The following is a 14,284-nucleotide window of genomic DNA, read 5'->3' on the forward strand; positions in this document are numbered from 1 at the left end:
CACTTCTAATTGGTGTTAAATGATTGTATTTATGATATGTGTTAAGGTTGATGGGAAATTTAAAATTCAGCTGAAAGAATGAAAATTTTCCATACTTAATTGTTTCTTATTATTATGCGTTTCAACACTTCAGTGCCATCATTTTGTGTCTTACATTGACACCGATGCGCTATAATAATACCATAGGCAATAATATTGTTGGACAACAAAGATTTTTTCTTTTACTTTCGATCTTTTATTTATTAAAATGATTACGCAACCCCATCAGATAGAGCGTAAAACCACTGAGCAGAAATGTGGGATACAAGGCAACTTCATGGCGTAAACGATTATGTATAGAGGCACTACATAATTTTGCGTGAAATTTGGGGTTACTAATTTTTCGTTATGGCAGTTACTTAGTGGGTAATATAATTATTTGGCTGAAAGTTATCTCCTATAACTTAAGCGTAATTATTTCTTAACTTAATTGAAATTTGTCGACCGAGAAGCCCATCGAAGTTTTGCAATGAAAGCTTTACGTTAAAAAAAAACTTTTACTTTGATTAAAATTAACTCTTTGATGGGGTTGTATTTTACCTTATTTCAGTGAAAGTTCGAGTGGTAGAAGCACGAATTATGGAAATTCATCTGGAGATTATCAAGTTTTGTACTTCGGTGAAATTTACCTTTGATAATGTTAGCTATTGCGTTATAAGATAATAATTAGGGGTCCATGACTTTAAATTCATTTTTGAAGGGGTCCGAGGGATGGGAAAAGGTTGAGAAACCCTGTTCAAGAGGGGTCTCACCTCGCTCTAGCGCTCTCACGTGGCCCCGTCTCCTTTTCTATTTTTGTTCCCGCTATTTAGTAGTGTGCGCCTCCGTGTTTATTGAACTTCCTCCGCTATAGGGGGCGGGTAGTGTGGAGGAGACTGGGCAGTCTCTGTCTGTGAAGTTGGGAGGGCGGAACTTTTCTGCATGGGATAAGGGGGGGGGGGGAGGTGTAGAGTCAGTTCGTGGACGCTTCCTTGGTAATGGCCGCGAGTATATTTTTAAGCCGCGAGTGACCAGTGGCGGCGGAACGGCGGCCTCGTAGTAAACCCAGAACCCCTCCATCTGGTCCATCCATTCCTCTTTCAAGGAGTGCTCCGAAAGAATTCGAAGCGATAATAAAATGAGCACGATTATAAATATAGCAGAGGCCAGATCTGTCTTCTCTCTGGTCGTATATATTTTACCAATCGATTGCTTGGTCCTTGAGCAGTGCGTCTTATCGATGGCCCATTCACGTGTAACTTTTACCTGTTTATTTTTATTAAACATTTGTGTGTATTTTTCAAGTTGTAGGTATTTTGTGTCCATTCATGAAATCCAAAATTTGTATTTTCCTTCTATGTGGCTCTCACCCCTTCCTTTAGGCTACATCCTAGTCACGGGGAATAGGTTTTTATACGATGATTCCATATGTGTGTAGTGAATGTAATGTCCCGTTGGGTAAGCTGGCTGAAACGCTCTAGGGCTGCTAGTCGGGTCAGATTTCGCCGTATGCTGACGTTGCGACAGTTTACTCCGATAGCGTCCTCTGGTAATGAGTGTCATGACAATTTTTTTATGAACTTGTGTAAGCACTTGTATTTGACTGTGGTACTGTGTACTTAATGGAGAAACGTAATATATTTAATTAATGTGTCATTAAAATTTGCTCATTCCTGATCTTACGTTTCTAAATTATTGACTGACAATTACTGTGCGGGTCGCGGACTGCCCACGGATTTCGGACATCTGCCATTATGGACTTTTCCACATTCTATTCAAATGGCAATGAATTTCAAAAGTTGGTAATTAAGAGTCAATCTACCTATGACCAAGGACAGATATTCAAGCTCTTGATTGTGAAGCAAAATACCGTTATCATATTCAAAGAAGCCTCAAAGAAAATCGTTCATACTGATTTACAATTTGTATTTGAATATGGTTGGAATATGATTTGCTTGGCTGCGGATATTATCCTTTTTTATTTTTTTTGCATTGCAGGAAAAAATCGTCGTTAATGCAAACAATATCGCTATATGCATTCCCACCATGTTATATGTTTATTTTCAGGGTAGTGAGGGTACTTGACAGGAGGTACAAAAATCACTTCCACGGAAAAAGGTTCTTTTGCCAGGAATATTTGGTAACTCTTACCTTGCTTGCATCTTCGGAATGCGTTGTTTAACTTCTTTTTCTGTGAAGAACTTTGCAAAGGCATGGCCTGAGGAAATTTTACGTAATGAGTGTACGTGTGGCCCTGCAGGAAAAGTGTGGGATATTACATGGGGGTTCTCTCATCGTAAAGTTTACAGAGGGATTCATTTCTTTGTGCAATTCATAAAGGGCTGGTGTAAATGAAAGGGTAGGGGTGAAAAGATTTAATGGGTGTTTGAGAATTTTTTCGGGAACGATGGAAAAGACTATCCATGAAAAGAGAATTTGGTGCGTATTCTATGAAAATGACTGATAAAACGTAAATGTTTGTGGAATTCTGGCTGGATTCCCTTTAAAGTTTGTACAAGCATGATACCCCCTTTTTCTTTAGATTGCAAAATGCAAGTAAAGGCTTTTAGATTATACCGAATGCATGAATGAAAAAATCTTCCAATCAGGTCATATCAAACAACCGGTGTTAATCGTCTTGATCGTCTTACAACCGTCGTTGTGAGTCATCCATTTCTCGAAAGATATGGGATTTGCATGTTCGTGGTCGTGTTCTTTTAGAAAAGCCATTTGGGCCGTCACTTATTATCTAGTTGTCCTAAATACTTGAACAAAAACGTTTTTGGCTGTAGAAATACTCCTTAAGCAAAAAGTTGTCCTTAGAGTTATAATTAGGGGTGGAAAACGAATTTTTAGCCTTATGCTCTCGATTTGTTTTGAGTTTATAAATTACTGCTCGTGACTTTAATTATAGAATTTTGTTACTCGACGTAGATGCAGCGTAAATAAAGGTATTGGCATATTTTAAAATAAATTACAGCTACTCGAAAAGTGTTGAAACCGCACTGAGGACAGCTAATATTTTATCTTCCGTTCCGTGCAGGTCCAGCATTACTTTCCCAAACACATGGTACACATTAACTTGCCGTTTGAAACTGTTGTAAGCGAAATAAACGTCATTACAATCTTAACTCATTGCTTTTTGTCAAAAGTAATTTCCACTGATAGTAGGTAGAGTCTATTTTAGGGGAAGATACCTATAGAGAGCTGATTGCTATGTTTAATCTAACGCGAACAGCTCATATGGTGTTTTCATTAATACTAAAAATTTTACTTATAAAATATATATATATATATTTTATTCTTTCAAAAAATGGCACTAGTTTTTCTCTTTCACGCTTCGATTTCCTTCTCATCTTCATGAAACCGTTTGCCCCAAGAATATTTGTGTGTATATTTTGCTACCGATTGCTCTTCAGAACCAGTCGTATTTGCATGGCTTTTGTTTGTCGTGAGATTTGCTTATACGAGAAAGGAGAACTAGATAGGGAAACAAGAAAGGGGAACAGTCCTATCACTTGTTTATCCTTTTTAAAAGTTGCATGTGCGTATTCGCATATTGTCTTAAGTACGAGATGCTACATTGGATAAATCATTTTTGTCGCTCACCGAATAGGGATAAGATACCGGATAAAAAGATCATTTGTCCCCTCTTTTGTATCTGTTTGCGACCCAAACTCACGCATGTATTTATTTGCCCGAGCTCAAGGCTTACCGAGTCGAGTCTTTTCAGGAAAGGAGCGCTTTATAAAGGAAGAAGGGAAAATAACAATTTTCATTTCCTTTTTCTCTATTCCCGAGAGAGCGGGGTCTGCCCTCGAGACTGTTGAGGCGGATTTATTTCGTTGTGCGGAAGGGGAAGTAAGGGGCGGGAATGGAGCCTGTTTTATGCTCGCCGGATGAAAGGTTCTTTAGTGTGTGTGTGTATGTGCAAGTCTGGGGGGGGGGGGGAGAGCGATGTCTGACACATTGAGTCTTGTGGAGGGTGCAGAAAGAGAGGAGTAAAACGATCCTGAGCCATTCAACTGATCTCACCCTTCATTCTAAAAACCCCCACCTTCCCACAATGGACCTCGTTTCCGTATTAATGGAGAAAGAGGGAGAGAGTTTGGGGAAGGGAAGAAAAAGTATAAAAAAAACACCGTGGCCGCTCGACTGACGTCTTCTTTTTAAAATGAGAAAAGCGTTGGAAAAGAAACTCCCACGCGCGTGCCCTGCGACGTGCGTTGAAACGCCCGCGGTCCGTCGGTTAAATTAAGGAGACCGTCTTTTTTCCTTTGTTGATACCAAGGGCAGGGTTCCCTCCTTGGCTTTTGAAATTCACGCTATTCTTTCATATTTTCGCGAGTGACAAGGAGTTGCCCCCCTCGCTGCCGCTTCGTGAAACATTAATGGCCTTATGTAAACACGCCGGGAAGAAGGAAACAAGGACGGGGAAGTTAGGGTGATCCTGTTCTTTTTTTTCGTCAGTAATGTTAGTTCGCTCGCGAGAAAGAGTGGGGCGCTGATCCCGCGGGAAAGATTTCTTCTTTTCGTTTCTCAATTTTTTTTTAAAAGCGGTCTCTCTCGCGCGCGCCTCTTCTCATTTGTCTCTTGCCTTCGTCGCCTCGTGCGATGGCTTCATTCCACTCCCCTTTCCTTTCCTTCTTGCTCTCCCCAGGGCTTCCACATACCCCTTGTGTGGCCCTTAAAATCACCCCTGAGGATCTGAGGTGTGCGTACCAGCTGCGGCTCTCATGGATCTTTGATATTTCTCATCCCTAGTATTTATGTATTTAACCCCGTGGCGGGAATGAGTCATCGATGCTTCAGGAAAACCCACGAGAAGAAAGACACGCAGGGATCATCTCTTTTATTTCAGTAATTTTGGGCTTTCCTTTATTCAGCTCCTACCGCGGTGATGTCTTTTCACGTGCCACTTTGACTCTCGTATGGAAAGGTTTATGGAAATTTCACATCAATTCGTAGAAAGTTCCAATTTTTTTGTGCTTTTTATTCGACATTTCTCTCCGATTTAATTACTATGAAACTCCTTTCTTTTACTAATCATTTAGATTCTCTACAGTGACAGAGAGGAATTTGATCTTCACATAGATTTAAGTCGTTGGGCAGATTCCATTTCTCATAAGGTTTCATTTCGCAATGTTTTTCCTTTCTTCCGATTCTTTTTGTCGTTTTAATGAGAATGACCTTTTAAATTCGTGTCATAGTTGGGATTAGGTATTATAGACTGCGTATGTCTAATTATTGCATATTACAGCTAAAAATCGTGACTTCTCGAGTAACAAATGGTTTATTATAAGGGGCCCTTTATTAGTATTGCAACATAAGCTACAATCCTTGTCATTTTAATTATGATACGACATTCTAATTCCTTCTGTATCTTATTGGTGGTAAATAACGCTTACGAATTTCATCTCAGTTATATGACAGCTTTTCCATTTCAAATGATGAACCTGAATAGAGATATGTCTTCAAATTCATATATATTGGTCGGGATTAAATTTAATTTTTAAGCAGGGATAAAAGTTGCGTTGCAGGTCATCTGAATTTGAATTTTACTGTTACTGAGTTTTTAAAAAAGTCATTGGTAGGTAAACATCTTATGTATAGAGCAAGTATATTTGCGATGTTGCGTATGGGAAAGTCTTATTGTACAAGTATGGAATTTCTAAAATTGTCGGACAAGTGGCGTGTGTACACGGGGGCGACGGAGGGATTCTTTTCCGGCTCTTTGTCTGCCAAGAATAGGAAGAATCCACTTCGTTTGAATGGATTCCTCTGTGCTCTTTTTTCGCATCTTCGTGCTCTACTTACCAGATCAAAATTCTTCCTAGACTGACGTCGAGGCGGTGGAACGCTTTCGAGCAGAGTAATTGTCGGAAATAAGAAGAATAGAGCTGGTGTTTCTTGAAATGCTGTCAAAATTTCTTTTTTGTGGCTCATTTCGAGTAAAATAACGTGAGTCATCCTTAGGATTATGTGTTCCTCTTTTTTCCGTGTTTATTATTTCCTAGTTTATTTTATTCTTTGCTTAACCCCATTGTAAAAGTAACTAATGGAGTGGTTTATAAATTTCGTCCGCAATCTCATCATGATGAAGGCGACGTTTCTACGCCTCTGATGCAGGCGTCCTCAGGCCATCACCATGACGGTAGCTCGGACGAATCTCGAAAAACAATCAAAGGGTACGCTGCGTCATCACGAAAACCTTCGGAAGAAATTGATGGTGGAAGTACCTATCTTTCTCTTCGAAGGTAGAATGCTGAAAGAAGCATTGCATGGAGAAAAAGCCTTTGTACATTTCCAATTTTTAATTCAATCCCATCGATTTCAACTTCAGCACGTCCTCTTAAGTGGTTGGAATTGCGGAAACTATTGCGTTTTATAGAATTTTCGATGAAAATTCGAAAATATAAAAGATGTATCGACATAAACTGGATCGAGAAATGTATTCCTATTGTTGAGATACGTAATTGGCGGTAATTATTGAGATTTTTTGGGAATACTGCCCGCGGAATATGATAATGTCCCGCAACTTGCCGCAGTTAAATTCTTAAATTACTGTGTAGTGAAGTTTTTTACGTAAGGTATGAATATTCATTTTTCTCTCTCTAGAGTGTGAGTGCACTATCCTTAGAAATGATGAATGTTTTGCGTACAATGGTGTTTCGCATTATGCAGAGCGCAAGGACCGTGAATTTCATTTGTATCGTTTTGATTTATGTTTGTACTCTTTATGTAATGTGGTATTTCCTTATTTTTACTCCTGGTTTGCTATCACGCTCTGTGCTCTCGTAAGTAGACCACCGTGATGCATTCGTGATCCAAGGGAAACAATAAAAATTGTCGAAATATTAACAGTAGTGTAGCTTCAAGGATGTATATTAAACTTTGTGTCTGAACTGAATTTCATATGTGACCATATTTATTGATTCGTTAATTCATTATTTTACAGATTCCTGACAGTGGTTCTTCCGCCGATGTAACGGGAATATTGTGGAAAGGTAAGAGCTTCAAATTATGTAAAGAATCCAATGTAGTTAAACCACTTCATTCACATATTTATTGATAGTGCCCTATATGCATTCCCCCTTTGTGTATATGTTTCCAACATTTTAATTCTAAGCTTTGATTTCATAATCTTGTGGCGACAGTTAATTTTAGTTTCTGTTTACACCAAAGGTGGTTTTTTTATTTTATCATCCACATCCCAGCCTCCCGAGTACCTTTGTACGTATTTATATTTCTTTTTCCTACACTCTGTTCAGTATAGATTCAGGAAATCCTTATTTAGTGCCTCATCATAATTTAGGAAAATTTCTGAGTATCTTACCTAAGCATTTAATTGGGGGTGCTACTTGTTAAATGTGGAAAAATGCGGAAAAGTTAAGAATGACGGGGCTTCCTTTGTAACGCTACTCCTGATATAGACGTTCTGGTTTCATTACGTCGAGGAAAGACAGTTTCACGACTAAATTCCTGTACCTTTGGTTCTCTCAGTCGGTTTAATACGATCCAATTTCGAATTTCGGGCCGGATGCCTTCTCCTGTCACGTTGTTGGGGAAGTAAATGATATAACATCGTCAGCTATTTTCCTTTACAGGAAACCTTTTCATCTATCGGTAATTGCAGCGGCTGCTTTCTTCCGGAATGGTGATGAAGAATAATACCCAATTATAAGAAGCCCCTAAAAAGCGCCCTGAACACAGAATCTTCGCTGCGAAGTAATTGTACTTTCGCAATTAATCAAAATCAATTTCAGCCCAAGGAGCAATTTTATATTGACGAGTATTATCGGCTTAGAAGGAAAGGAACCTAATTAGTTTCTTCATTTACTCGGGAAGTCGCTGCATTTGAGTTCATTCTTCTTTCCCTTCGCCTGGAAAGCTCTTTTTTACGCGCTATTCTGTTCAATGATTCTAAATTTAATATTGACGAGAATTATGGGATGAGAAGGCGAGATACGCTAATAAGTTTCTCTTGTTGATTGAGAAGGAGCTGTGTTTGAGTACTTTCTTCTTTCTTTTCGCTTTGAAAGCTCTTATTTTTTTACGCGCTGTACTGTTCAGGGCTTCTAGATTTAATATTGACGAGGATTATTGGCTGAGAAGGCGGGAAACGTTAATAAGTTTCTCCTTTTAATGGAGAAAGAGCTGCATGTGACTGATTTCTTCTTTCTCTTCGCCTGGAAAGCTCTTCTTTTTACCCGCATTACTGTTCAGTGCTTTAAAATGGCTCTCTCCTGGCTTGTCGTCGAGTTTTCCGATCGTCCCCACTCTGTTCCCTGGAGCATTGTTTCGTATCCCCGTGGAAACGATGCTGCACCCCCGCTCATTTAATTGAGTCCATCGCCTCGTCGTGGGGACTATTACAATCGGAACACGCTACGCCCCTTCTCCTTTTCAAAGGCCCCTTTCCCTACCACCTCCTGCCTAACTGGCGGTTTCTGTTGCTGTTGTCTCCACGTCTCGCCCCATTGTCTTCCCATGCGTTTTCAACCCTTTTGTAAGCGCCTCTATCTCTATTCTGTCTGCCTCACTCCAGCTGAGTGCTCGAAAGCTGTCTGGGGAAGGGGATGCTGAAATGGGACGAGGGAAATGCTTTGTTCACGCCTGCCTTCCCGCCCTTCCACCACAACCCTATCCTTCCAAATGCGGCGAATTCTAAAGAGAACACCGACCTGGGTACGCCACCACGCCTTGTCTTAAATTCTTTCCAATATCGATTTTACTAGTCTATTTTTCATTTTTTTTGGCGATTGGATGTGCTTTATGTTAGACGGTGCGATTTACGCATCTTATTTGTGAAGGCGCTGTTTTAGGCTTGGGATAATTTTGTTAAATGATGAATTTCCTCATTAAAATTTCAAGCAGCTTCATTCTTCTCAAAACATGGTAAATTATGTTGAGGACACCTGTATTTACCGACGAACTTGAAGATCTAACTCTTCTCCCCATTTTTCTTTCAAGATTTTATGGTATTTAGACCAAATTGAACTTATTTTTTAATTATTTTTTTCTAAATTTGTCATTTCATGGATCATGATCCGTCTTTTTTGTCGACTTCACTCATGGCTTAGCAAATTTTGGGGTTACGTCTTCATTTTTGCATAGTCAGCGTTTGTATAATGTGTCACTAAGTAAGTCCTCCACATTTTTTTACAACATTCTTCGAAGTTCTCCAAGATTTTTATTCTACTTTATCTCTACTTTTGATTCCATTTACTTTAGTTTAAGTGGCTCATTTATAGAAACTTCGCAGAGAACTCTTTTTCGGCTACAGTAGCTTCTAATTGTATTTTGGCTTTTTTCTCATTTATTTCTCCCCCTACTTAGGAATAACTAACTGCGTGTGGGCTACAATTGTTGTCCGTGTTATCCAATTTGTTTGCCTGTAACAAATTTCTTCGTATGCTACCGATGTGGTGATACCACTCGTGCAAGCGGGGGCTAATCCATTTTCTGGCTTCGGTCATTCCGTATAAACCGCAGACTGGTGAGGGAAAGCGTCTTGTCTCCCCACAGCCAAAAGTTGGATTTTCTCACGGCTAAGGGCATCAATCTTGTCGAGCTCCATCGCTCATTCTTCTCTTTACTGACCGAACCCCTGCTCTACTTTGTGGTTTTGTTTTTTGGTTAGGTCACAGTATACATCTTGTTAATTAGTCTTCGTTCTGTCATGATATTGAAGCTTAAAACACTATGTTATCACGATTAACATGTATTTAAATGCGAAATAGGGTAAAATTTAATTTTTTTTATTTTTACTTCTCAAAAAAAAAAATTAATTCATTGTAACACTAGTTTCACCGCAATGCGGCATGTTCGGGTTGTGCATCAGGTATTTAAGCAATTGTTTTGGAGTAATATTGGATTGGTGCGTGCACTATAAGTACTTAGTTGTCTATTTATTGTTTTTTTCCTCGAGTTTAATTATCGCGTGTTTTTTTAAGGAAATATGTAAGCGTTCCTTCTTTCGTGCATAAAGTTTCCTCCGAGTTGTGATTGTTTAAACATTTAACAACCTTTTTTGAAGATAATGATGGATATCGTTCTATCAGGTCAATCCGTTAAGTGCGGCGTTTTAAGCTGTGAACTAGTAGACTCCTTTTATCGTTTCCTTTTCGTAATCACTCCAAGTTAACAAAAGCTTACTAAGCTTAAGGACTGTCTCTTTAACTTAACGGCAGTTTGACTTCGTCTATTGTTGTCGTTGTTCTAACCAGTGGCGTAACTAGGAATATGCTTTGGGGAGAAGAGAGGGGATGGGGAAGGGCGACCTCCCCATCCCCTCTCATTAGGAAAATTTTGGAAAAATGAAATGCCTGCAAATACATTTTACATAATTTTAACACTAAAAATTTTGGTTTCATTAAAAGGTTACGATAAAATTTACTGTGAGTCAAAACTAGACAATATTTATGAATATTATTTTTATTGCTCTGAGGCTTTGGGGGGGGGGGAGGGATCTATCCCCTCATCCCCCCCCATAGTTACGCCACTGGATCTAACCATGCACACGAGACTACCTTCCATTATCTCAACGGCATAAGTAGGAAAAAAAACAGCATTAAAATCAGTTTTTGACTTGGCTGATTCGAATTTTTCAGTCGCGGCTATACTTTTCACCTCTGAGGTCGCCATAAAATTGTTCACGGTCTTAATGAGGAAGTTTGTGGCAATTTGACTGGGTGTGATCCAGCAATTCGAGGATTTCATCCTCCCTAATTGCTGGATCTCTGTGGTCTCGTGTGAGAGACGAACCGGAAGTGGCACTTTTAGCTGGCATTGTGCTCCCTTTCTGAACTCGCTCCCCTTCTTCATTGCGGGAGGCAGATTTTGAATGGGGACGGGGGCGTAGCCAGGGCAACAGATCAAAGCAACAGATGGGCTCTCTCTCTCTCCGGACGAGCGAACACAATTGGTGGGAAGGGAGGCGACAATGCGGGAAATGTACTTATGTACATGATGCCTTCGCACCCTCACCCTCCTTCCTCTTTCTGTCCCAAGTGTGGGATGCGTGGTGAGATATTGTTGGGGTGGATGTTTTGGAAGTACAGTGAAACCTATATGTACAAAATACCCTGCGAGACTCCTCTAGGGTGTTTGGCAGGGGGTCATCAATCACCAGCATTCAATTGGACTCCCACATGATCACCAAACGGTCCAAAAAACGTCACGCATACTAAAACATTATACTACCTCACGCAGTTAGAAATAATAATAAAATTCAGAAACATGCATTAAGTTTTACATAAGTTACTAGGCTACACTACAAGTCATCTAATCTATTTGGGAGTGCTAACGCTGCCGTTATAACCTCTTATTGATCGTGGACAAAAAGATATTCTGAATCTGTCTGTTCTACAGTCTATCTCTCTTATTACATTTGTATGATCTGATCTTCCGTAGTATGTTGGCGTTTGTAAGATATGATTAACTTCGTTGGAAAAGACACTGCTCTTGAATTTATCTAAAAGGTTTAGTCTGTTTTTCAATCTACGGTGCTACCCAAACGATTACCACTATTCAGCGGCCACTTTTCACTGGAACAGTAAATATTTCCCCTCTAATAAGCGGTAATTGTTCATATAAATTTATATTGTATTTAATTATTTATAAAGAATTTTCATGAGAAAAATTTACGTGGACCGGGAATCGAACTACGGACATTTGGATTTCCAGGGCACTGCGCGGACTATTGCGCAGTGCCCCGGTCCGGGGGAATTTTTTTCTCGAGGCATTTCATTTATATTTATTTCACCGCGTTCACACGGAAGGCTTCGAAATCATACGCATAAGTAGTTGTTTTCTATTGATGCCAGTAGTTGTTGTAAAACTACAATCTTACCGGTACGTAGTCAGAAATATGCTTCGGCAGGTAGGGGTAGGGTTCACGGCGGAGTAGGTGTCATGCGAGTTGTCTACACTGGTAATTTTTTTCGATTTCCTTGCACCGGTAAGGCATAAATTTGATTAAATTATCAACAGATATCGTTTGCAGAATGCTGAAATGTATATTCATTGTTGGTTTTTACTGGAACGGCCGTATTTATTATGCTTTCGTCTCCTTAGGCGTTAGTTTCCCCATATCCGCCTGATTTTTCGAATTTTTTTTTTACTTTGGGGCGCTGGTGGTAGTAGTTGATTTTATCCGACTTTGAGAAAATTAGGAACCAATGTCCTGATATTAGTCCACAACATTCAATAGTTGAGTTGAATGGTTCACTTAACTAAGTGAAAGATTTTACTTTCGTGCTTTCATTAGTTAATAGAAACTCAACCTCCCCTCCGTGTTCTGCAATCAGTATTGCTTCATTGAATGAGTATATTTTAACCCTGCGTGAAATTAAAAAAAATTAAAACTAGTCGGATGTCTGGAGAGTTTTGTCAGAAACTTAACTATTGACTCGCATTACTGCCACGTATTCTTAGAAACCCTAGATATCTCTTCAGCGGTCAAATTAAGAGTCTCAAGAAGAACCAAATTAAAGAATTAGTATCCATGAATAATGGAGAGTAATCTTTTATGAAGGTGAATACTTGATGGGATGAAGAAAGATAGATTGGGTGTGAAGGTAATTCGGCCATTTTTTACGTATAATTAACCTTAACGGGGGAGCACCCGTCATTACTTGTTAATTTTTTCATGGTCTAATTATTAATAATTGATTTTTTAATAGGTTTGTATGAAAAATTTGTAATTAGTGAGGGCAACATTTGAGTCGAAATAGTTGAGAAATATCTGAAATTTATTTTAAAAATTTTAATATCTCTATCACATAAACCGCAGATGCTTCATAGCAAGATACGCTGATTCAACAATTAAAAAATCCACAACGAATCTTGTATCTGTCAGAATGAGTCTCGTATCTGTTGCCCTCGGCAACGGAAATTTTCGCGAGTCGAGCGAGTGTGGTGCTGATGAGATTCTGTCTCTCATGAAGGCCCATGATTCAATATCCTCGGTTTTGGGTTTGCTCTTCTTGATAAGGCGGCATTCCTCTGCACACTCATATGTCTAACTGGTGTGGATTTCCTCATTGCAACATTGTCTTTATCTGTTGACGTCACCCCCAAGCACTCGTGGTACTGGCGGCTGGAGATTGATAAAGTCGGCGGTATTATATTGTGTGGGCTGCATTTTATCGCTATGCGAGTCGAATTACTGCAGAATAGACTCATATATCATGTAGGATTAGTCACTCATGCACGTATAATCCGTATTTCAGTATATTAATGTGTGTGCATGCATTCATGGAGTAGAAAAATGTATAAGCATATATTATTGTAAATTATTACGTACAATTTATTCCATTTGCGTCATTTTGTATAACCTTTGACATCAATGCTAATAGCATATAATAGAAAGTTTATTGCATCATCGCATAAACTTAAGTTTGCCTGAACATTTGCACCACAGCTGCCAATGAAGAACATCGTAACTCCATGCATAAGTTTTTAGGTGTTTCTCATATTCCAGCAATTTATTCTCTATTGTTCTTATTATTATTGCTCTTGTTTATTCATGCATTTTATTATACTAAAATTTTTACTCCATATTAAGAATAAGTAAGCTTATGTTATTCCTCAGGAGCGAATCCATGATTTTTTTCATGGGGGAGGGGGAGGGGCCACAAAGGTGTGACTGGTCTTCTCGTATTGGAGATAAAAAAAATACAACAATTACTGTAGAAAATATTCTCATCGTTTCGATGTGAAAGTAATTAATATTTAATTAATGTTTGGGACTCCGTAATACACAAAATAAAACGAACGTAATGATAACCGTATTAAAAATCTTGTCTAGTTTTTTAAGCGTCTGGGGGGGCACGTGACCCCCCCCCCCCCCACCAACTCCGCCTATGTCATTCCTTCACGAAGGCTATCAAAGAATACTGAGCGGGGATGGGATGTTGAAAACAGTGTTAGAAGGTAGAATTTAGGGTAAACGAGGGAGAGGAAGGAAGGGAATAGGATTTTTTGATGGAATGAAAAGGAGTAGGCCTTATTGTGAATTGAATAGAAGGGGAGATCGCTAAAATACGTCTTAAATAATCCATGTAAATCTACCTTAATTGGGAGAATACTTGAATAATAAATATTATTAAACAGTAGACTCGTGTTTATTTCCTTTGTTGTAATGCTGAAGTACTGTGAAATATTTTCGATATTTTTACGAAGCTTGATAGTTGTTGGCAAACTTTACGGCGGTAGTAGTTGCTTCAGAAACGTCATCCAACTAGTTCATTCGGTGGAAAGT

The 14,284-nt window shown here is 39.1% G+C and overlaps 1 protein-coding gene across 3 annotated transcripts in view; it reads left to right on the top strand.

Annotated features, from left to right (window-relative positions):
- The window catches only part of LOC124161299 (afadin), a 510,930-nt gene that overhangs the window by 82,179 nt on the left and 414,467 nt on the right, over positions 1-14,284 (top strand). For all 3 annotated transcript variants that reach the window (XM_046537605.1, XM_046537606.1, XM_046537607.1), the window contains exon 2: positions 6,977-7,025. The gene's annotated coding sequence lies outside the window, so the exon portion shown is untranslated. The remainder of the gene's footprint in view (positions 1-6,976; positions 7,026-14,284) is intronic.

The sequence above is a fragment of the Ischnura elegans genome, chromosome 6, assembly GCF_921293095.1.
Source record: "Ischnura elegans chromosome 6, ioIscEleg1.1, whole genome shotgun sequence".
Classification (NCBI taxonomy): Eukaryota; Metazoa; Arthropoda; class Insecta; order Odonata; family Coenagrionidae; genus Ischnura; species Ischnura elegans.